This window comes from Lagenorhynchus albirostris, chromosome 3 (assembly GCF_949774975.1).
Source record: "Lagenorhynchus albirostris chromosome 3, mLagAlb1.1, whole genome shotgun sequence".
Lineage (NCBI taxonomy): Eukaryota > Metazoa > Chordata > Mammalia > Artiodactyla > Delphinidae > Lagenorhynchus > Lagenorhynchus albirostris.
In genome coordinates this window covers 83,101,397-83,123,421 of record NC_083097.1, presented here as the reverse complement: position 1 = coordinate 83,123,421, position 22,025 = coordinate 83,101,397, and the positions used below count along the sequence as shown (strand labels likewise).

Genomic DNA, 22,025 nt, shown 5'->3' with positions numbered 1-22,025 from the left:
ACACAATATATGAAATGTAAGCACCTACTAAAAAATCCTGCATCTAATATACAAAGTAATAATTCCTTACTTACAAGGCATGCCTCCCAAAAGATATTCTTTCCTGAATAAGGTTTGGAGACTTACAATGCAATACAATTAGAAGCAGTAAGGAGAATCTCAGCTGGCTCCCACATGAATTTTATATACAAAGGATATGATCAAAACCTTTACATTAATATAAATGACAGGCCATACGGAACTAATGCAACATCTCAACATTTTGTCAAGAGGACTCAACTAGGCTAAATTTTAAAATATTTGTGTTTAGACTTTACTCTTGTTCTGAATATATTTCAGACTATGTATCAAGTATGTACATTTTAGCAAGGTATTATTTTAAAATGTATCATTCACAATATAAAAATACATTCAAAGGAAAAGATGTCTTAAAGTTCTATTTTAATCAGTAATTATAAACATGATTTGGTGAATCACAAATAAATCCATTGGCTAGATGAATAACAGTTAGAAGCAAAAATCAGTAAGATCATTAGAAGTGCTCTACAATAATAAGTTAGCCTCTAAATCATCCTCTGGAAATCACAAGATACTGAAGCTAATCTAAACAAAGCAAAACAAACAAAAAATCAAACAAACACTAAGCTAAAACAAACAAAAAAGCATGACCTAAACTTTAAGTCAGAGGAGTTCATGGTCATTGCTTTCTAGAAGAAACATACCTTACACCAAATATAAATAAAACATGCTTGAATATCCAACCTATCCAAGGGTGCTTGAGGCTCACCAGCAACCAAGAACCACAGTTAATTTACACAAGCAATGACATTTTTAAAAGACTGATGATACTTGTTTGAACTTTCTCTTTGGCTTGCTATGTGAGCTTTCAGAACAAAAGCCTTTAGTTTTGTCTGAATCCTGTGGGTAAAAGAAAGAACTTATGGGGGAAGAGAAACAACTGGTCTGAAGGCTATGCTATTGCTTTTGTTTACAACAAAATATAATCCTGTAAAATGACAAGGCTTAACATTCCCTGAAGTTCTTCTTTTTCTTTAAATATATATGAAGAAGGGATTATATTTTATTATTTCATGCAGAACAGGATTCAAGGACAGTCCTTCTTCTAGTTGGCAGGGAGCTTTGCTATTACACAAACACTTGAAAACAAATTTAGTATTAAAATTCTCTAAAAGGAACACATCCTTAAGTACTAGTCTTTGAAAAAAATTCCACTTATCCCTCTGATTGATTTTATTACCTTTGATGTCCCTGAACCGCCCACTAAAAGAAAAGGGAACTGAAGTTGTGGGTAAAAGCAAAGTTGCTACTTGCAGCCATGAACAGAACAAAAGGTCTTACAGAAATGAAAGCTAATTATGCTTTTTGGTTCTTGATGCCTTGTAAACTAAAGACAAAATACAAATCATCATATGAAAAAAATCATGTCTAATCATTTCATTTATTATTTTACAATGACTGATAATTGTGGAATATATGTGTGTGTGTATGTATGTGTGTGTGTGTATATATATATATATATAATATTCAAATCTTAGTATTCTTGTTTAGGATAAAAAAATTCAACATAGATTTCCTTGAGATAATTCAAAAAACACACTTAATTTCATATTTTGTACAAAATATTATAATATATTTTGGAATTTTATAAAATGAATAAAAGTAAAAGAGAATGTAGTCTATTAAGGGAGATCCTCATCTTCTCACAAGTAATATAAGGTAAGTTTAGAATGTACTATTCCCGTGAGAGTACTATAAAAGGGACTCAGGGAATTTTGAGGAAGGAAAGATCATTTCAATCTTCAAGAGGAGGGTAAGAAAAAAGAGAAAGGTAACGCAGTCTTCACTGGAAGAGGTGGTTCTGAGCAAGAGCCTGAGTGTGGTTGGGTTTCCGCTGTGAGAGACGGAGAGTGTGTATTCCAAGTGCAGGGCACAGGAGCCCAAATGGGGAGCAGAGGATGTTTGAAAAACGAGTAATAAGGGTTCTGCCTCCTAGACTCAAGCTGCAGACCCAGATTTACTATTTTATTTGTAATAAAAAGCAAATATTCTGTTTACACATTATAAATAAATTCTTAGTAAGAATGATGTATAGTTTATACCTGTACAAATATTAATTCCAGGAGCCTAGTAAGGAGGACCATAAAACTCATTTGGCTTTTACAAAGTGAGCAGTCCATTCTTTTCCATTTTTATTTGAAAAAAGAAAAAAACCCAAAAAGATAGTTTAAATTTGTAATTGATCAAAGAATCAAATAAATATATTGGCCATTCACTTACTGATTCATTTATCAACAAGAAAGAACCATTATAACATTGAGGCTGACAGCTTGTAAACTGAAGAAAAACTTCCTGGACTCCTGGCTCCACCGCTGACTAGCCCTGTGAAACTGGGCAAGTACTTAGTGTCTCCTTGCCTCAACTTCCTCATCTGCAAAATGGAAATAATCCTACCACCTATCTCATAGGCTTGTTAGAAGGAATAAATGAATTCATATCCTTAGAACAACACCAGACACATAATAAATGTTTGCTATTACTGTTGCTGCAACAAATATTTACTGAATGCCTAGGACTATCTTAATGTTGGGAATGGTGATAATCAAGACAGATAAAGTTTCCACTCATAGAGATTACTTTCTAGTGGGGGAAAAAACAAATGAAAATAATGACCAAATTATTGATTTCATTTTCTTTCAAGGAGATTTTATGTGGCTTCCTACAATGACTTATGATTAAACTGATTAAAGGATGCATATCCATTCACTTAGAAATTCAACTCTAGGAATTTATTCTTGGGCAAAAATAGAACAAGGGCACAACCGTGTTTATGAGGATATTCACTAACATTGTTTATAATAACAGATAACTGGATGTTTATAATAGCAAGGAACTGGAATCAATTTAAATGCCATCAATAAGAGACTGGTAAAATTTGGAGGGTGGTACCATACATCCCTTAAAAAAGGACAGGTGGGGCTTCCCTGGTGGCACAGTGGTTGAAGAGTCCGCCTGCTGATGCAGGGGACACAGGTTCGTGCCCCGGTCCGGGAAGATCCCACATGCTGCGGAGCGGCTGGGCCCGTGAGCCATGGCCGCTGAGCCTGCGCGTCCGGAGCCTGTGCTCCGCAACGGGAGAGGCCACAACAGTGAGAGGCCCGCGTACCGCAAAAAAAAAAAAAAAAAAAAAAAAGGACAGGACAGGTGGATCTATTTTTATAGGCGAGGTCATATTCCATGACACATTGTTTTCTTTTTACATAATTTTAAAAAATGTTTAAACAATCTCAAACTTGTAGAAATGTTGCAAGTACAGTACAAAAAACTTTTTTTTCTTTAACCATTTGAGAGTAACCAATTGCTGACCTGATGTCTCATTACCCCTGAATTCTTTAGTGTGTAATTCCTAAAGTATATCTACTATATAACCACATGATATTTGTTTGAACTTTCGCTTTGGCTTGCTATGTGAGCTTTCAGAACAAAAGCCTTTAGTTTTGTCTGAATCCTGTGGGTAATAAAAATATTCACATTGACACATTACTATCATCTAATCCTCAGTCTCCAAACTTTGCCAGCTGTACCAATAGTATCCCTTATGGCAAAAGAATCAAGTTCAGAATGGACAATTGCATGTAAAGTTGTCAAGTCTCTACTTAGTCTCCTTCACTCCAGGACAGTTTCTGTCTTTAAATTTTATGCCCTTGACTCTATTGAAGATTGCAGGCCAGTTATTTTGCAGAATGTCTCTCAATTAGTGTTTGTTTTCTGCTTATTAGGACTAGATTCAGGTTGTGCATCTCTGCCAGGAATATCACAGAAGTGACGCTGTGTTCTTTTCACTGCATCTATATTAGTTGCCCATAGCTGCATATCAAATTACTCCAAAACTTAATAGTTGAAAACAATAAACATTCTCTTGCATAGTTTCTGTGCATCGGGTAAAGAAGTAGCTTAGCTGGGTGATTCTCTCATGAGATTTCAAGCAAGATGTTGGCAATGGCTGCAGTCATCTGAAGGCTTGACTGGGGCTGGAGAATTTGTTTGCATGATGGCTCACTCACAAGGCTGGCAAGTTAGTGCTGGCTGTTGGCAAAAACAACATCTCCTCACTATGTGGCCCTCTCTCTAGGGCTGCTTGAGTGTCTTTACAACACGGCAGCTGGCTTCTCCGAAAGTAAGCAATATTTTTTGGGACTAAGCATCAGAAGTCACATACCATCACTTCTATAATATGCTATCCATTACACAAGTTGGCCAAACTCAGCATGGATGAAGTCTACCCCAGGGCATGAATGCTAGGAGATGAGAAGCTGGCTACCACAGCATCTTATTAGGTGGCTTGCAATTTTGATTTGTCCCACTACTGATGATGTTAACTTTGATCATTTAATTAAGGTGACATCTTCCAGGCTTTTCCACAGTAAAGTTACCATTTTTCCCTTTTTAATTAATATTTTTTGGTGGAGAGGTTATTTATTGACTTATAAATATTCCATTTCTCATCAAACTTTCATTTTATTCATTTATTTATTATTTCATAATGGTCGCAAAGTTTCTTATTTTATTCAGTGGGTTTTAATCTGTTACTAACTTTATTTACTTCACTTACTTTGATGCTCTAATTATCTCAGTTGTGACTCCTTTAAGCTAGCTTTTGTGTCCTTTTGACATGTCCCATCATCCTTTGAGCACTTCCTTGCTTTCTGTGCCCCCTCTCATCTGGGCTAAAAACCCTCCACCAGGCCTTGCTTTTTGTGTTTTTCATTCCACTTGGCCTTTGCGGACACCTCACACTGGGCTGCCTACACACATGGATGCCCTCCTCACCCTGCTTGGGCCATGACATCCCATGCCAGGCCACCCGTCCTGAACGCCTACCTTGCTCTGCCCCACGTAACAGCTCTAGGACTGAATTTTTCAGGAAGAGAAAAGAAAGGCATTAACTTTAAAAAATCAAATTATAGAACAGTATACACATGTATTTAAAATTCTGAAGTAATATAACTCAATTAGATTTCCAATGGTCTTCGATGGGAATAGGTTAAAAAAAAAAGAGGGGAGGATGTTCACTGTCCATTTATATGCTTTTGCAGTCTTTTAACTTTCACAAGCTTATATTACTTTTGTAGCCAGAAGAAAACAGGGATATTTATACACATACACATTTATATTTAAAATACTGAATGTGATTCCACAGATTTCAATTTATGCGTTAATTTCTATCTGAGTTTAGGTTGTGTTTTGAAATATAACTAACTCTCCTTCTTTTCCTTGGCAAGAACTTTACAAACTAAATTTTATGGTAGTTATAGCTGTAATGCAGAGTTCCTCAAAGTCAGCACTAGCAACATTTTGAGCTGAATAATTCTCTGTTGCAGAGGACTGTCTTGTTCCTTACAAGATGTCTAACAGCATCTGTGGACTCTACCCACTAGATTCCAGTTGCACTCCCTGCAGTTTGACAACCAAAATGTCTCCAGACATTGCCAAATATCTTCTAGAAGGTCAAATCAAAAATCGCCCTTGTTGAAAACCACTGTTGTAATATGGTTCATCAAGATAAAGCTTAATTTAAATAAAATGATATAATTACACCTGAATCATTATAAATCAATTATACTTCAATTTTTTAGGTGATATAATTCCTTTAAATACATATAATGAGATATAAATGGATTTTTTTGGTTTTTTTATAAATTTATTTATATTATTTATTTTTTTGGCTGCGTTGGGTCTTCGTTGCTGCATGAGGGCTTCAGTAGTTGTGGCTCGTGGGCTCTAGAGCACAGGCTCAGTAGTTGTGGTGCACAGGCTTAGTTGCTCCATGGCACGTGGGATCTTCCCAGACCAGGGCTCGAACCTGTGTCATCTGCAGTGGCAGTCTGCGCCACCAGGGAATTCTCTATAGACTGATTTTTAAAAGTGCTTGCAGGGACTTCCCTGGTGGCACAATGGTTGAGCATCCGCCTGCCAAGGCAGGGGACACGGGTTCGAGCCCTGGTCCAGGAAGATCCCACATGCCACGGAGCAACTAAGCCCGTGTGCCACAACTACTGAGCCTGCGCTCTAGAGCCTGCTCGCCACAACTACTGATCCCACGTGCCACAACTACTGAAGCCCACGCACCTAGAGCCTGTGCTCTGCAATAAGAGAAACCACTGCAATGAGAAGCCCACGCACTGCAATGAAGAGTAGCCCCTGCTCGCCACAACTAGAGAAAGCCCACGCGCAGCAACAAAGACCCAACGCAACCAAAAAAATAAATAAAATTTTAAAAAGATTCCACATTAAAAATAAATAAATAAATGAATAAAAAGTGCTCGCAAATATGTAACTTCTAAAGAATGGGAAAAGAATATTCATAACAGCAAGTAACATTTATCGACTTATATGCCAGATGTTGACCTTATGCGTTATTATCTCACTGAATTCTTATGACTTTTAAGTACCAGTTATTATTCCCATTTTATAGATAACAGATCTAAAGCTTAGGAAAATTAACTAACTTGCTCTGATTATACAACAGTAGAGTAGGGATTTAAATCCTGGCTTGCAGCCTCCAGAATCTATCCTCTCAACGCATATTCTTCAACATAAAACAAACTCTCTACATTCTTAGGGGATGTTTTCTTCAAGTTCAACAAAAAGCAAATCCTCTGAATATCATTTTATTGTGAAGTAACAACAGCCAATGTGATCGAGCAATTACTATATGCCAGGCACTGTACTAATAAGCACTATATATAGATTAGCTCATCTGAATCCTTACAGCAACTCTATGAAATTTGTACCATTATCATTCCCACTTTACTGAAGTGAAAACTGGACACACAGAGTATTGGTAACTTGCCCACAGAACACAGCCAAAATATAAACACAGGCAATCTGATGTCACAGTTAAAGCCCTCACCTGCTCAGCAATAAATGTAACCTAGTCTCTTTTTTCATTCATATATTAGGAAGCATTAACACTTCCTCTACAACCTTACAAACATAACTCATTTAGCTAACTCAGAAAGAACAAATTGAAGATCTATGACAAGGGTCTAAATCTAGTCCCCAAAGTAGATTTTGTTTAGCTTGCAAGAATTTTTCCTAACTCTTCCCTTGAATTTGAATTCTGAGTAAACATTTCAAAATGAAAAGATTTCACATAAAAAGTGTCTCTTGAACAGTTGTAAAAAATCTGGCATCACTGGACCCATATCTCCACATGGGAACAATTAGTTCCCTCTGCTCCCTATGTATTCCCAGATCCTGAGGCCAAGGGTACTTGTTTTAACTGACACTCAACACTGAGGTGCAGTTTTATCTGTCCATTTGTTTTGTTGTCGTTTTTTACATCTGGCCAGTTTTTCTCATTAACATTACTAGCTATACCCTAAAGTCATTTGTGTTGTGACCCCAGAGGTGCACCCTTTCTTTATGTAAGAAGGTAAACTTCACCCTACACATAGCATAGCGTTTGCCACACTCAGATATACTAAGTTGCTACTTCTTTTCTTTCCTTTTCTCTTCTTTCCTTTTCTTCCTTTCTTTGTTTTTTAAGTCTCTCTTTTAGCAAGGCACACGAAATTGAATGGCATTTTCTGCACGTGGGTTTGTTTGGGATTCATCTCTTCTAACAGGTAGTCAATTTGAAGTATTCTTCCCTTGTAAGTCAAAATTGGCTAGGTACCTATTAGAATATATAAGGTTAAGCAACCTCAGGGGTACCATTCAGCATATGATTCTACTGCAATAAGAACTTGCCAACGGTAACAAATTTTACTTATTTATTTTTTTGGTTGCCATGATCCGTACCAGATGGCCTTTAAATATGTCAATTAGTCATCAAATTGTTCAGTCCTGTAAATATTTCTGTGGGGGAAAAAACAAGAGACATTATTCTTAATTAAGTTTCTCAACTTTGACTAATTCAAATGTTACTTCATAACACATGAATCTAAATTCAGTGCTAGCATACTTCAGTGTAAGATAAAACAGATCCCTGTGTTCCAGTCAGCACACATCCTTTTGTACTAAGGATGCACTGGAAGTTCTCAAGAGACTAGTGCACTGCACAGGAGAGCATTAACCGTTACTGATGATGTCAGAGAGGTAGAATGGCTCCTTTGCATGTGACTCATTTGCCTACCAGTAGCTTTTTTTAAATTTATAAGCGTGACAAAGAATTCAGTTTCATAAGTAGAGCACAAAACACTTCTGCAGCTATAGCTGCCTTCTCCTTTAAATATTCTTGTTGAGTTGGGGGCGCAGGCCATGAGCCTGGTCCTGCAGTCATTTAGCAAGGTGGGGATTTCTGTCCTAACTTACGGAGTAAGTTAGAGATGAGGGCCTGAACTTATAGGCTATCTCCATAATATGCCAATTCAAAAATTAATAAACTCTCTTCTTCCTCTTCAGTGAAGTTTTTGAGGAACTGGTTTGAAACTAATATCCAAGACTTGACTAAATTTCAAAAGTCTGTTTGTTTGTTTTTTTAATAAAGCATGAATCACTGGCTGATATAAGTACTGAAAGATCTTTCCATTACCTTTGTAATGCTTCCTTTGTGGGTCTGTGCATTATTATTTTCTGCTGTTTTCAAGAGGAAGTTGTTATTGAATGAAGGATGGTAGGGTGCCACATTTAAGAGCAAATATTCAGTGCCAGGCACTGGGCTTGGATGGATGTGGTCAGAAGGCGGGGATCTGCCTTTCCTTCTGTCTTTCTTGCAACTAATCAACATACTTTTTAATGAGATGTCCTCTTTTGTAGGGATTTTTTTTCCTGTTTATACTTCCACATCCTTAGGCAGAGTTATTCCCAAAGCATTTCAATACATATTTTGTTAAATGCCTCCCTATGACTTCAGAGGCAGGAGTTATTAACTACACATGAACGTGGCTCAGATCCAGAACATGCAGTTACAAAATAAATATCCTCTTTCTTGATAAGTAAAATCTACAGGAAATGTCTAGATTTTCACTCCAAAATTACACTGAACTTTATCTTTTGTGTCGTGTGTTGTTCACATAGAAGCATTTTCTCCCATAGCAGAATCAAATTTTCAAGTGATTCTTATGTTTTCCATTTCAAATGTTCAAATACTTACAGTAAAATGCCCATAAACATACCCCTTGCTATAATAAAAGTTTTGGTATCCTTGTCTTTAAGCCTCTCAGCTGTATAATTATAGTACTTAAAGTGGAATCTACAATCATATAATGTTATTGTATAATTGAAAACCTTATGGGAAATTTTCCTAAAGATCGTGAAAGAATGTTAAAACATTCTCTCATTTATATAATTCTGTTCAACTGAGTTTACAGTAACCTAGAGGGCTTCTATAAAATATACACTATACACTGCCCCCTCAATCCATCTCAACTATATAATTTGAAAGCCATTAACAAAAGAAACACAGTTGCTTAAAAACATTTTAATGTTTTTTATTTTGGGGTATACAAGCTATAATAAAATACAGCTTAATCATAACAAGACTATTTGAATTTTTAAATATGCAATTCAGCACTGAAACAAGTACGATGTACTGAGTAGCTTATATTCAAATATTTTAACTTCTCATCTATAATAATAACAGTTTTCTTTGATCAGTGTCCCCAAACTCCCCATGAACTATCAATTCAGAGCTTCATAATTTTCTTCTGGCTCAAAAGGATCAAAGCATTCTTATGTTTGCTAGAAGTCTTTGATACTGCTGCACAAACAGGTGGTGAATTTATTTCATAGTTATTAAACTGTTTCTTGCTGTCTTGAGCTTAGGAAGAAGTGGTTTATTTTAACAAGGTGCTTACAGACTGGCTTTCCCTTCCCCAGTTTTTAATCTTCTTTACAAGGTTTCCCACAGTGATGTGCACTACACCATGGAAATGAAATAAGAGCTGAAAAAAAGATGAGGGCCATGCTCCTCTGGGTGTGAAAGAACACACTGGATGCCATCCCTGTTGCATCACTCCAAGAAGTGAGGCCCAAGCATGCCCAGTAGATCTTGCTCACCTTCTATCTCCATTACTGAAGTTATATGACCTAACCTTGAGTTTTATCATTAAAAAAGTTGCATTTTTAATAACAATTATCATTGAAGAGTTAGGGGGAAAAAAAGCATTGAAACCCACAAACTTAAACACTCTTTCTAACATTAAAAGTAAGAGCAAAAATAGTAATTCTATACATGATACAAAGGATAATGAGAGATTACTACAAGCAACTATATGCCAACAAAATGGACAACCTGGGAAAAAATGGACAAATTCTTATAAAAGCACAACCTTCCAAGACTGAACCAAGAAGAAATAGAAAATATAAACAGACCAATCACAAGCACTGAAATTGAAACTGTGATTAAAAATCTTCCAACAAACAAAATCCCAGGACTAGATGGCTTCACAGGCGACTTCTATCAACATTTAGAGAAGAGCTAACACCCATCCTTCTCAAATTCTTCCAAAATATAGCAGAGGGAGGAACACTCCCAAACTCATTCTACAAGGCCACCATCACCCTGATACCAAAACCAAAGACGTCACAGAAAAAGAAAACTACAGGCCAATATCACTGATGAACATAGATTCAAAAATCCTCAACAGAATACTAGCAACAGAACCCAACAGCACATTAAACGGATCATACACCATGATCAAGTGGAGTTTATCCAAGGAATGCAAGGATTCTTCAATATACACAAATCAATCAATGTGATACACCATATTAACAAATTGAAGGATAAAAACCATATGATAACCTCAATAGATGTAGAAAAAGCTTTTGACAAAATTCAACACCCATTTGATAAAATCCCTCCAGAAAGTAGGCATAGAGGGAACTTACCTCAACATAATAAAGACCATATATGACAAACCCACAGCCAACATCATTCTCAATGGTGAAAAACTGAAACCATTTCCACTAAGATCAGGAACAAGACAAGGTTGCCCACTCTCACCACTATTATTCAACATAGTTTTGGAACTTTTAGCCACAGCAATCAAGAAGAAAAGGAAAAAAAAGGAATCCAAATCGGAAAAGAAGTAAAACTGTCACTGTTTGCAGATGACATGATACTATACGTAAAGAATTCTAAAGATGCCACCAGAAAACTACTAGAAATAATCAATGAAGTTGGTAGAGTAGCGGGACACAAAATTAATGCACAGAAATCTCTTGCATTCCTATACACTTATGATGAAAAATCTGAAAGAGAAATTAAGGAAACACTCCCATTTACCATTGCAACAAAAAGAATAAAATACCTAGGAACAAACCTACCTAAGGAGACAAAAGACCTGTATGCAGAAAACTATAAGACACTGATGAAAGAAATTAAAGATGATACCAACAGATGAAGCGATATACCATGTTCTTGGATTAGAAGAATCCACATTGTGAAAATGACTATACTACCCAAAGCAATCTACAGATTCAACGCAATCCCTATCAAGCTACCAAATGGCATTTTTCACAGAACTAGAACAAAAAATTTCACAGTTTATATGGAAACACAAAAGACCCCTAATAACCAAAGCAACCTTGAGAAAGCAAAACGGAGCTGGAGGATCAGGCTCCCGGACTTTAGACTATGCTACAAAGCTACAGTAATCAAGACAGTATGATACTGGCACAAAAACAGAAATATAGATCAACGGAACAGGACAGAAAGCCCAGAGATAAACCCTCGCCACCTATGGTCAACTAATCTATGTCAAAGGAGGCAAGGATATACAATGGAGAAAAGACAGTCTCTTCAATAAGTGGTGCTGGGAAAACTGGACAGCTCCATGTAAAAGAATGAAATTAGAACACTCCCTAACACCACACACAAAAATAAACTCAAAATGGATTAAAGACCTAAATGTAAGGCCAGACACAATCAAACTCTTAGAAGAAAACATAGGCAGAACCCTCTATGACATAAATCGCAGCAAGATCCTTTTTGACCGACCTCCTAGAGAAAGGGAAATAAAAACAAAAATAAACAGATGAGACCTAATGAAACTGAAAAGCATTTGCACAGCAAAGGAAACTATAAACAAGATGAAAAGACAACCCTCAGAATGGGAGAAAATATTTGCAAATGAAGCAACTGACAAAGGATTAATCTCCAAAATATACAAGCAGCTCATGCATCTCAATATCAAAAAAGAAAACAACCCAATCCAAAAATGGGCAGAAGACCTAGATATACATTTCTCCAAAGAATATATACAGATTGTCAACAAACACAAGAAAGGATGCTCAACATCACTCATCATTAGAGAAATGCAAATCAGAACTACAATGAGGTATCACCTCACACTGGTCAGAATGGCCATCATCAAAAAGTCTACAAACAATAAATGCTGGAGAGGGTGTGGAGAAAAGGGAAGCCTCTTGCACTGTTGGTGGGAATGTAAATTGATACAGCCACTATGGAGAACAGTTTGGAGGTTCCTTAAAAAGCTAAAAATAGAACTCCCACATGACCCAGCAATCCCACTATTGGGCATATACCCTGAGAAAACCATAATTCAAAAAGAGTAATGTACCACAATGTTCATTGCAACACTATTTACAATAGCCAGATCATGGAAACAACCTAAGTGTCCATCGACAGATGAATGGATAAAGAAGATGTGGCACATATATACAATGGAACATTACTCCACCATAAAAAGGAACGAAATTGAGTCATTTGTAGTGAGGTGAATGGACCTAGAGTCTGTCATACAGAGTGAAGTAAGTCAGAAAGAGAAAAACAAATACCATATGCTAACACATATATATGGAATCTGAAAAGAAAAAGAAAACTGTTTCTGAAGAACGTAGGGGCAGGACAGGAATAAAGACACAGCCATAAAGAATGGAATTGAGGACACGGGGTGGGGGGGAAGGGTAAGCTGGGACAAAGTGAGAGAGTGGCATGGACATATATACAAAACCAAATATAAAACTGATAGCTAGTGGGAAGCAACTGCATAGCACAGGGAGACCAGCTTGGTGCTTTATGACCACCTAGAGGGGTGGGATAGGGACGGTGGGAGGGAGATGCAAGAGGGAAGGGATATGGGGATATACGTGTATATATATAGCTGATTCACTCTGTTATACAGCAGAAACTAACACAACAATGTAAAGCAACTACACTCCAATAAAGATGTTAAAAACATACAATAAAAAACAAAAAAACAGTAATTCTGCAAAAATAGAACTAAAATCTTAACCTATATCATTTGAAATATGTGCCACTAATCAGGAATAACAATTTATGTTTCAAGGGAATTACCACTGTTACGTCAAGATTATTACAAAATATTTACTGGGTACCAGCACTGACAGGTATTTTATGTCATGGCTCAAGTTTTTGTTGCACGACTTAAGGAAACTATATAGAGGCAGGTTTGTAGAACCAACAGCCCAAAGAAATTAGCAGTGGAGGTAAATAACACACATTCATATTCCAAAAGCAATTAGACATTTTCTTAGAACAAACAAATATAAAATGGTAGACCCAACTAGGTGCTTGGGATTTAAATAAGACAAACGGATTCTTATTAGTAATACTTGCCTATCTCTTTATAGGAGTATTGACAAGAAATGTACCTTATTGTCGCTAAAGCATTTTAAAGATGAAATGTGCTCTATGACTACTAAGTACTACACAAATACTAACTGTTAAATGAGTAATCAGTTTTACTACTCTTTACTTGATTCTACTGAATTTAATATTTATTCCTAAATAGAGGAATTATGTGAATTATCTTATTGGAAGATGATTCTTTTGAAAATCATTTTTTTTAGTTTTTGAAATGGAATTTTTAAAGTCAGTATATATGCATTAATTTTACTTTTTAAAAGTTTTGCTTCCCATTATGATGAATTTCTATTATCCTAAGACTAAATCTCTCAAACAGTGAAGAAGTCATGCAGATACCAAAACCTGGATCATCATACAAGTAACTCATGGCAATGTGTAAAACTCTAGTGATAAAGCAAACAATGTACTTTCAGTCCAGTAATTCCACCAAAAGACTGTTACCTCTTTTGAAATGACATATTCCTAAAGATTTGGTAAAAATAGAAACCAAACAGAAAAATAGGACCTTAAGTCTTTAAATGTACTATTCATAAAAGTACAAAAGGTGTAGATTTAGTAGTGATTATTTATTGTTACTTAAAAATACATCAAGGTCAACATCAAACCTTTTAAAATTCCTTTAACAAAATAAAACTATAAAATAATCAGTGGTTCCTATAACAGCCCCGAGTTATATCAGAATATCCTTAAAAGAAGCTGGCCATTTTATCTTTCAATATGATTTTCAGGGAAATTTATGTCTCTATCAGTGCATTCAAAATTAATGGCCCATGCTTGACCGGCTGGTGATTTCCACTATCATAGTGGCCGGCAGATGACTGCTTCGTTGATTCAGGGATGGATACCAACTGGGAAGGCAGCTTCTAGATTGGTCACCCTGGCTTACATCTAGCAAAATACTGTACTGATTACTGCTCTTTTGGCATGGTGGAAATTGTATTCTATTTCATGATTTCTTCATCAATGATTAAAGAAAAGATAAGTTGAATGGCAGAGATGAAAGAATGATATTGTTAAATATGAGTGGAGTTATTCAAACATAATAGAAAAATATGCTTTAAATTATTTGATCAATTAGGTTAAGGTTAAAAAAATAAGGTAAAACTTCCTCTATAAATAATAATATAGCACTAACATATGCTGTCTTTGTTCTAAGTAGGCCACAGATTTGTTTTAAGATATTAAAAAAAATACTATTAACCGTTTCATTCTGATTTAGCTGAATTAACATTTTAAGATGGCCTACTTTATTTCTTGCTCCTGAAACTTTGTAATTATCTCCTTCTCTTTTTATAAAATATCAAAAGTTTTCTTGCTACCAAAGAGGTCAACATCTTTTATCAGTAAGTTTTATCTTAACCAAATGCTAATTTTCAAATCAGAAAAATAAATGGATTAAGCAGTATTAATTTGCCAAAAAGAATAAAACTGTGATAAAATTTCCCTTTCATTTTGATATTTAAATCACTATCAGTATTACATTATAATGAGATAAAGGTTCATTAAGGCAGCCTTTGTTATGTAAAAACACAACACACTAGAGGGGAAATTCATTATTGAGTTACAATTATCCTCCAAGGTATACAGCAAATGAGATATCATTAAAATATTTTAGTTTAATTATGCAATGTGTTCCAATACATAATCAAAATACACATGCACACAACCTAAGCATTTTACTCACTTCTGAAACCTGAATTTTTCTCCTAATGAGAAAGTCAACATTAATAAAATTATAGAAAAATTCTAAGGGGAAGCAATCACACTTTTATGCACATAAAACAGTATTTCCTAAACTAATTGGAGAGGGCATCTGATTACTGAGCAGAATTCTCCCCACACATACAGTTTCAGTTTCTCTCAATCCTTCATTCCTATTGCTCCACACCAATCCAATCAGTACATTATTCTGCTTTTTGCTTTCCCCCAAATGAAACCCGATATTTTGAGTTTCCTGTCCCCTCACATTTTCCCCACAAATTAATTTATTTGAATCTGAGACTTAATGGTAGTCAATGGTTACTCCTGCTTTTCTTTCTACCCGTACATTTCTTTTTTCTCTATTCTTCCTATCAAAATTTCCCAAGCGTATGATTTGTGTAGGGCACCGTATCTGCTGTAACAGAGACACACCTCAGCTGCCCGCAGCTGGGTAGCACAGGAGTACTGTGCACTCAATGGCCATGTGACTTCTTTTAACCAATGAAAAGGGGACAGAAGTGAATTGTGTCAATCCAAGCTGACGTTTCAAAAGCCATTGCTAGTTCACCACACTCAGTTTTCCTGTTTCTTTCTACGTTACCCTGTGTGTCTTCTACTCAGTGACTGGTGATGTTCAGAGAGAGACTACTTCCATCAGCCTGAATCCAAACACTCCCTGAGGAAGGCAGAAGGCAAAAGAAGGAACAGTCCCCCTCACAGGGACCTGAATTTAGAAACTGTCCAAAGATGTACATGAAAAGACAATGTTAAAGCAGAAGAACTAGATAACTCTAATGGGCAAATTTAATTACTTCCCAGCTACTCAGCGGGATGGAGGGTTATGAAGTTTATACGAGTTACAGAGAAAAAAGGTTGTGTATTTCAATATACACTCCCATGCCTACACCTACCCAAGGCATTATGTTTGTGAAAGCCTCATATTCATCTCCACTTAGAAAAAAAAAAGCTCCATTTTCTTTTTTTCTTTAAATCCAGTGAGAGTGGAGCATCATCCTACCTGTTCCAACATGACATACTCAATAAATATTAAGCAAATGCATGGGAGCAAGGAATGCAAAGAAATACATCACACAGTTCTCCAGGGTCTCACAGTAAAGTTTAAGAAGAACTATACATACCAAATTTGGATATACATAAAGTTTTAGAAAAAGAAAATAAACTTTTTAAAAAGAATTTTTAAATCAAAGTACTGTAGTATGTACACATAGTTAAAAGTCAAATAGTGCTAAGATCCTACAATGAAAACAGCAGTCTTTTCCCAACTACCACAAGTCCTACTCATCACATATAACACTTTGGCACTCTTTTAGCAGACTATTCTGGTATTTACCCTCATTTTTCCAAATGTTGATGTTCTCACTGACCAATTCACAGATCTATTCATTATCTATTGGCTTCCTACTTTCGAAGATGAGGACTAAGTCTCTTACAGCCCCCCTTCCAATTCCACCAGCTTTCCAAAAGACACGCCACAATTTTTAGTAAAATCAATATTTAAATTGTTAAAGCTATATAAACACTGTTTTCCACTGAACCAAGTAACTGTCTTATGATTGTTAACTTTCTTGTATACCTTTTTATTTTTATGGAGTTCAGGAACTAGAGCATGGTTCCTGAACCATGTGTGGAATATCTTTATTTTAGCATCATCCTTCATTTTGTTTGGCTGAATATAGATTTACAAGATGAAAATCACTTCTAAGAATTTAAAAGGTATTACTGCTCTATCTTCTTTCTTATAATCCTGTTGTTGAGAATTCAGGTACCATTCTGATTTTTCAGACTTTATTACTAATCTCTCTCAATACCTCCCCAGTCTGGAAGCTTTAAAATATTTCTCTTTAGCTTTCTGTTCTGAATTTTTACTGATGTTCCCTAATATGAGTCTTTTCTCATTCATTCTCCTGGGCACTGCTCATTCAACTTGCTACATCATTTTAATCTAAAGACTTATGAACTACTATGTTGATAAATATGCTTAAATATTTCTTTGATAATTTCTTTTCTTCAATAATCTGGGGTTTTTTTAAAGAACTTTTTCTAGTTTCAATCTTTTCTATTTTCTCTTCCTTTCTACACTGTTTGTTCCAGCTGAGTTCCTTTTTTTCTTTTTTTTTTAAATTCTCTCTTTCAAGTTAGACATTTCCCTAAGTCCCCCATCCACCTGGGGGTTTTCAATTCTCTAGAGAAGAGTCACCCATATTCTGAAAGGGTGAAGTATGCTGCTAAAGTTCAGGGAGCAGGGCAGGGAGAGGGGGCCAGAGGAGACACCCACATTATCCCCCGATTTTAGCGCCACACAGCATCCCTACTTTCCATGGCACTGGTATCACCAAGGCTTGAAGCTTTCATGTGGTTTTTGAAGCCGAACAGCTTGATTCTCATGGGTCTTTCCTCTCTAGGGCACTTATATGAAACAGCTCCTGCTGTACTAAGTTTGTTATCAGTCCTCTACTTTCCGCTTTCCGAAGACATATTAATCTCTTACTCGCTGTGGAATCTCTCCTTTATATTTGCAAGTTTATAACTTTTAAAATTCTTTTAACGTCCTTTTTAGAGGAGGTCAAGAGACAAAATCATGTACCCAATCTGCCACATTGAACCTGAAGTCCCAGAAATACAATTTTAAAGTGGATTACCTGGAGATTATCTAGTCCAATTTCCTCATTTAATAGCTGAGGAAAGAAACAAAGGTAGGTTAAATGCTCTGCTCAAAGTTCCTTCTCCAAATTCAGAGCAGAACCAGGGGTAACATGTCTCCTGCCTATCAGTCCAGTGTTTCGTTGACTCCTTTCTAAGGAGTCTTTCTAAGACTTTCATTGACGTCTTTCTAAGAAAAGCATTTTGTTGGCCTTCTGGATGAGAGACAAGAAATACACCACTGAACCATCCATGAAAAACATACTTAAAGGGAAAACTAATAACCAGGGAAGTATACACTGAATGCTGTGTGTCAGAAATAATAAGCAACACACGTTGAGAGAAGGGAAGATCCCTGGGGGTTAGGATGGTTTCAAAAGACTCCATGAAGCAGCTGAGATTTGTATTTGATCTTGCGGCAGGAACTCCAGGTAAGGGGCGACTAAGGGCAGTGTGCTGGCAGAGGATCTATACTGGCAGCAGTGAGGGACTGGTGCCTCACAGACTTTCACCAAGGCTGTTTTCATGAAAGGTAGAAACCTCTCCTGCAACGAGTCCCTTTCCCACCCCGTGTTCTGACAAGCACCCAGGATACGCAAAACACCAGAATCACTGCTTGCTCTTCTGGACTCTGTCCATCTGTACAAGTGAATAAGATGATGTTGACTCTTACTCTCTGAAGTTTGTACTGTGGAATCAATGGATAGTTTTTCATTTTTTATTATAGTTACATTATCTGATAGCCATTTTCAGACTATTCAACCTGAAATTTATGACTCAGCTTCAATATTTCTAGGTATGACACTGTGTTTAAGGACTCAAACAGTACTTACAGGACAAAAATAGTACTAGATGAGGTAGAATTTTTAAAATTCAACTGAAAGGCAGCCAAAACATCCACAATTTGGCACTTTTCCTTCTTTCTATGTCATATGCCAAAAGAAAGCAGAAAGCAGGAATAAACACTTTTTAACAATCAATAAAGTTTAAAATAATGTATTCATTACTTCTCTCTCTTAGGAAAATAACTAAACATTTAACTCTAAATAGTAAGACAGTGGTAAAACGCAGCATCACTTATTTTTGTTGTTGGTATTTCAAGGCAGTTTTCATAACTAAAATATCACTAAACCTCCACTGCTCCCTGACCTTGGCATATACACTGTCTCCTTCAATGGAAAAGGGCTAGTTTCTACTTAATTTCATCAACCTAAGTATAAAGGTGTAACTGGATTTTTCACAATAAAACAATGCTTTCAATTAATGAGGCATAAACAAACAAAAAGCACTTACTCTTTGGCAAAACATTTCCATACACTTTCAATTTTTTTGCTTATCTAGTTCCATTGAAATTGTAAGAATATTTAAGGATTTTAAATATGTGTGCTTTAACCATTTGTTCAGAATTGCAGTGGGGGGGACTTCCCTGGTGGCACAGTGGTTAAGAATCCACCTGCCAATGCAGGGGACATGGGTTCGATCCCTAGTCCAGGAAGATCCCACATGCCTCGGAGCAACTAAGCCCGTGCGCCACAACTATTGAAGCCCGTGTGCCTAGAGCCCGTGCTCCACAACCAGAGAAGCCACCACAATGAGAAGCCCATGCACCGCAATGAAGAGTAGCCCCTGTTACGTAGAATACAATTAGACTGTATTCAGATGAAACTATAATTTAATTGAGAGGAAAAAAGAGATAGATTTTTCAAATCCCTTTAGATTTAGTAATAGCAGTAGACCTGAGTATCCTATAACTGTGGATTCACTAGTGGTCAAGAAACATTCTTGAATTTGCTCTTGAAGCAAGCTAATTCAAGTCTATGTATCATGTCCAAGCTTGCTCTGCCACAGAATTTTCCACCACTCACTCTCATTACAAGCATTTAAAGGAGAACAACAAAACCTATTCTTGTCCTCTTTACCTCAAAGGGATTCTGGGAGGACAAAGGAAGACAACAACCATGAAAGAGCTCTGCATATTTTACTTTTAAAAACTTACTCCCTTGAGGATCAATCATAAGGAGAGAAACTGCTCTAAAAAGACCAATATACTCTAGCATCAATCTTGCAGTGTCAAAATCTGGTCTGTGTCCACCCGCTGAGCTACTCCAGCACTTTTAAAAGGTCAAAAAGCAAACTAGGAGATAGGAATATCTTGGAGGCTGTTTTCGAAGCAAAATTAGACTAGGTAAGCAAAATCAAAAGCTTGCTTAGCCCAAGAATCCTCTGACTATAGATCTTATATCAATGCTTGAGTCCAGACCTACTCAGTCAAAAACTGATGGGAACGGTACAAGGAACGTATGATTTTAAAGTTCTTCAGGTTAAGAACCTCTGCTCTCCAGGTCATTGTTCTTACTGAAGCCTATCTGCTCAGGTCTAGATGGGTCAGGTCAGAGGCAAAATCAGGAAGCTGTTTCCAGCAGAAAGTCTTCGGGGTTTAGGTCACTTTGGGTCTTCCGAAATCTGAGTTTAATTCCTGCAACCCCATAACACAATGTTGTTCAAATTCTAGAATCATCCAGACCTTAAAATGCAGATTCCAGGGTCCACATTTAGTGGACGCATTTAGATTCCAATTCAGTAACTTTGGTGAAGGCCCTGGAATATATATTTTCTATTGCAGGTTGGGTGAAGATCAATTTAAAAAACGATGGCCTAGGAGTTTTGATCACTCTGCAACAGGCAGAGCATTCCAGGGTTTTGCAGAAGTCTGACCATCATCTTAAATTTGATGCATAATGATCCATTCTAGTGATCAGATCCCCAAACCAACAGGATCTTCTCAAGGTCATTTGGGACCAAAGTATAACTACTATTCCCAGGTACCTCTCCCTCCCTGATCTTCCTTCCCTGGGTCTTCATTTTCTTGTGCCAACTACATCTACACCGGTCTACAACACAGGATGTATGTACTGAAGAACAATTTCATTTGCACTCATCTAGGATTCTGTATCTTGTTTCTAAATGTGGTATCTGGATGAGAATAAAAGGCTCAGAGGCTACCATGAGGGCATAGGTGGGGTTTTGATGTATAAGGGAAACGAGATATAGCCGGATAGTGTTCCAGTCACAGTCCTCTGCCCCCACCCCCATCCCCTTCCAACAATGAAACACTAAAATCTCTCACCGTTAGTGGCTGCGAATGAAACAGAGCAATATGACAAGAGAAGGCCTCCTGAGCACACGGTAAGTGCACTTCAGTTCTCCCTGACCCCTCCTTAGTCCAGACCACAGTATGTTCAAGGATGCATACAGCCTCTACAACCGTCTCCTTGGCAAGAGCAGAAGCTTCATATGGCCTAAAAGGAACATGAAATGTCAGGGGTGTCCCACCTTGCACAATTACAAAAAAACCCCACTATTTGTTTTGCACAACTTTGCTCATTTTCCATGCAATATGTTTATTCCCAGAAGGCAGAAAACTCTTCTATTAGTTGAGTGATAATAAGGTAAACCTGGATAATTACCTAACCATCTAAAAATGTTAAAAACAAATCAACGTATATCCAAATATAAGTTATGATAGCTGATAAACACAGAATATGCAGACAATTGACAAAGGACTTGTTAACTAGAAGCCAATTTATATATGTCTACTCTGAATCCAATAATTTTTTTTCTGGAAAATAATATGTTCATTAATGACTTTCATTTGATAAAAATGTGTTCAAATTTCTATTCAAAACCAAAACTATTTTAAGGTGAAGAAAACTTTCTGAAACTGAATGACTGAAAATAGAACCCAAAAGAATTATTATGCATAAAAGTGCTCAATGTCTTTAGTGTAGCATCTACACCATCAATGAACTACACAAATAGCACTAATTTTCACAAAGGTATACAGTGTTAATTCTCAGCTTTTGGAGTTGGTGAAGACATCACACATTTGTGCTCAAGAAAAATGCCTCTAAAATGTAATAATGGCCTCTCTCTTCCTACCATCTTAAGGTTCTTGCTGCTAGTTATTACTAGGCCTGGTTTTCTTGACTATTTCTGTTATCACAACAGTTCAACAAGAGTAACTGGCTTTTTGGTACTTTGTCAAAATCCTTTGACGTATTGCCAG

At 36.6% G+C, this 22,025-nt stretch overlaps 1 protein-coding gene across 17 annotated transcripts in view; it reads right to left on the bottom strand.

The window, feature by feature from the left end:
* The window catches only part of PAM (peptidylglycine alpha-amidating monooxygenase), a 280,812-nt gene that overhangs the window by 153,536 nt on the left and 105,251 nt on the right, over window positions 1-22,025 (bottom strand). For 12 of the 17 annotated variants that reach the window (XM_060143341.1, XM_060143340.1, XM_060143343.1 and 9 more), the window contains one exon: window positions 7,825-7,881. The exons of the other annotated variants lie outside the window; for them this stretch is intronic. The gene's annotated coding sequence lies outside the window, so the exon portion shown is untranslated. The remainder of the gene's footprint in view (window positions 1-7,824; window positions 7,882-22,025) is intronic. 17 annotated transcript variants of the gene reach the window in all.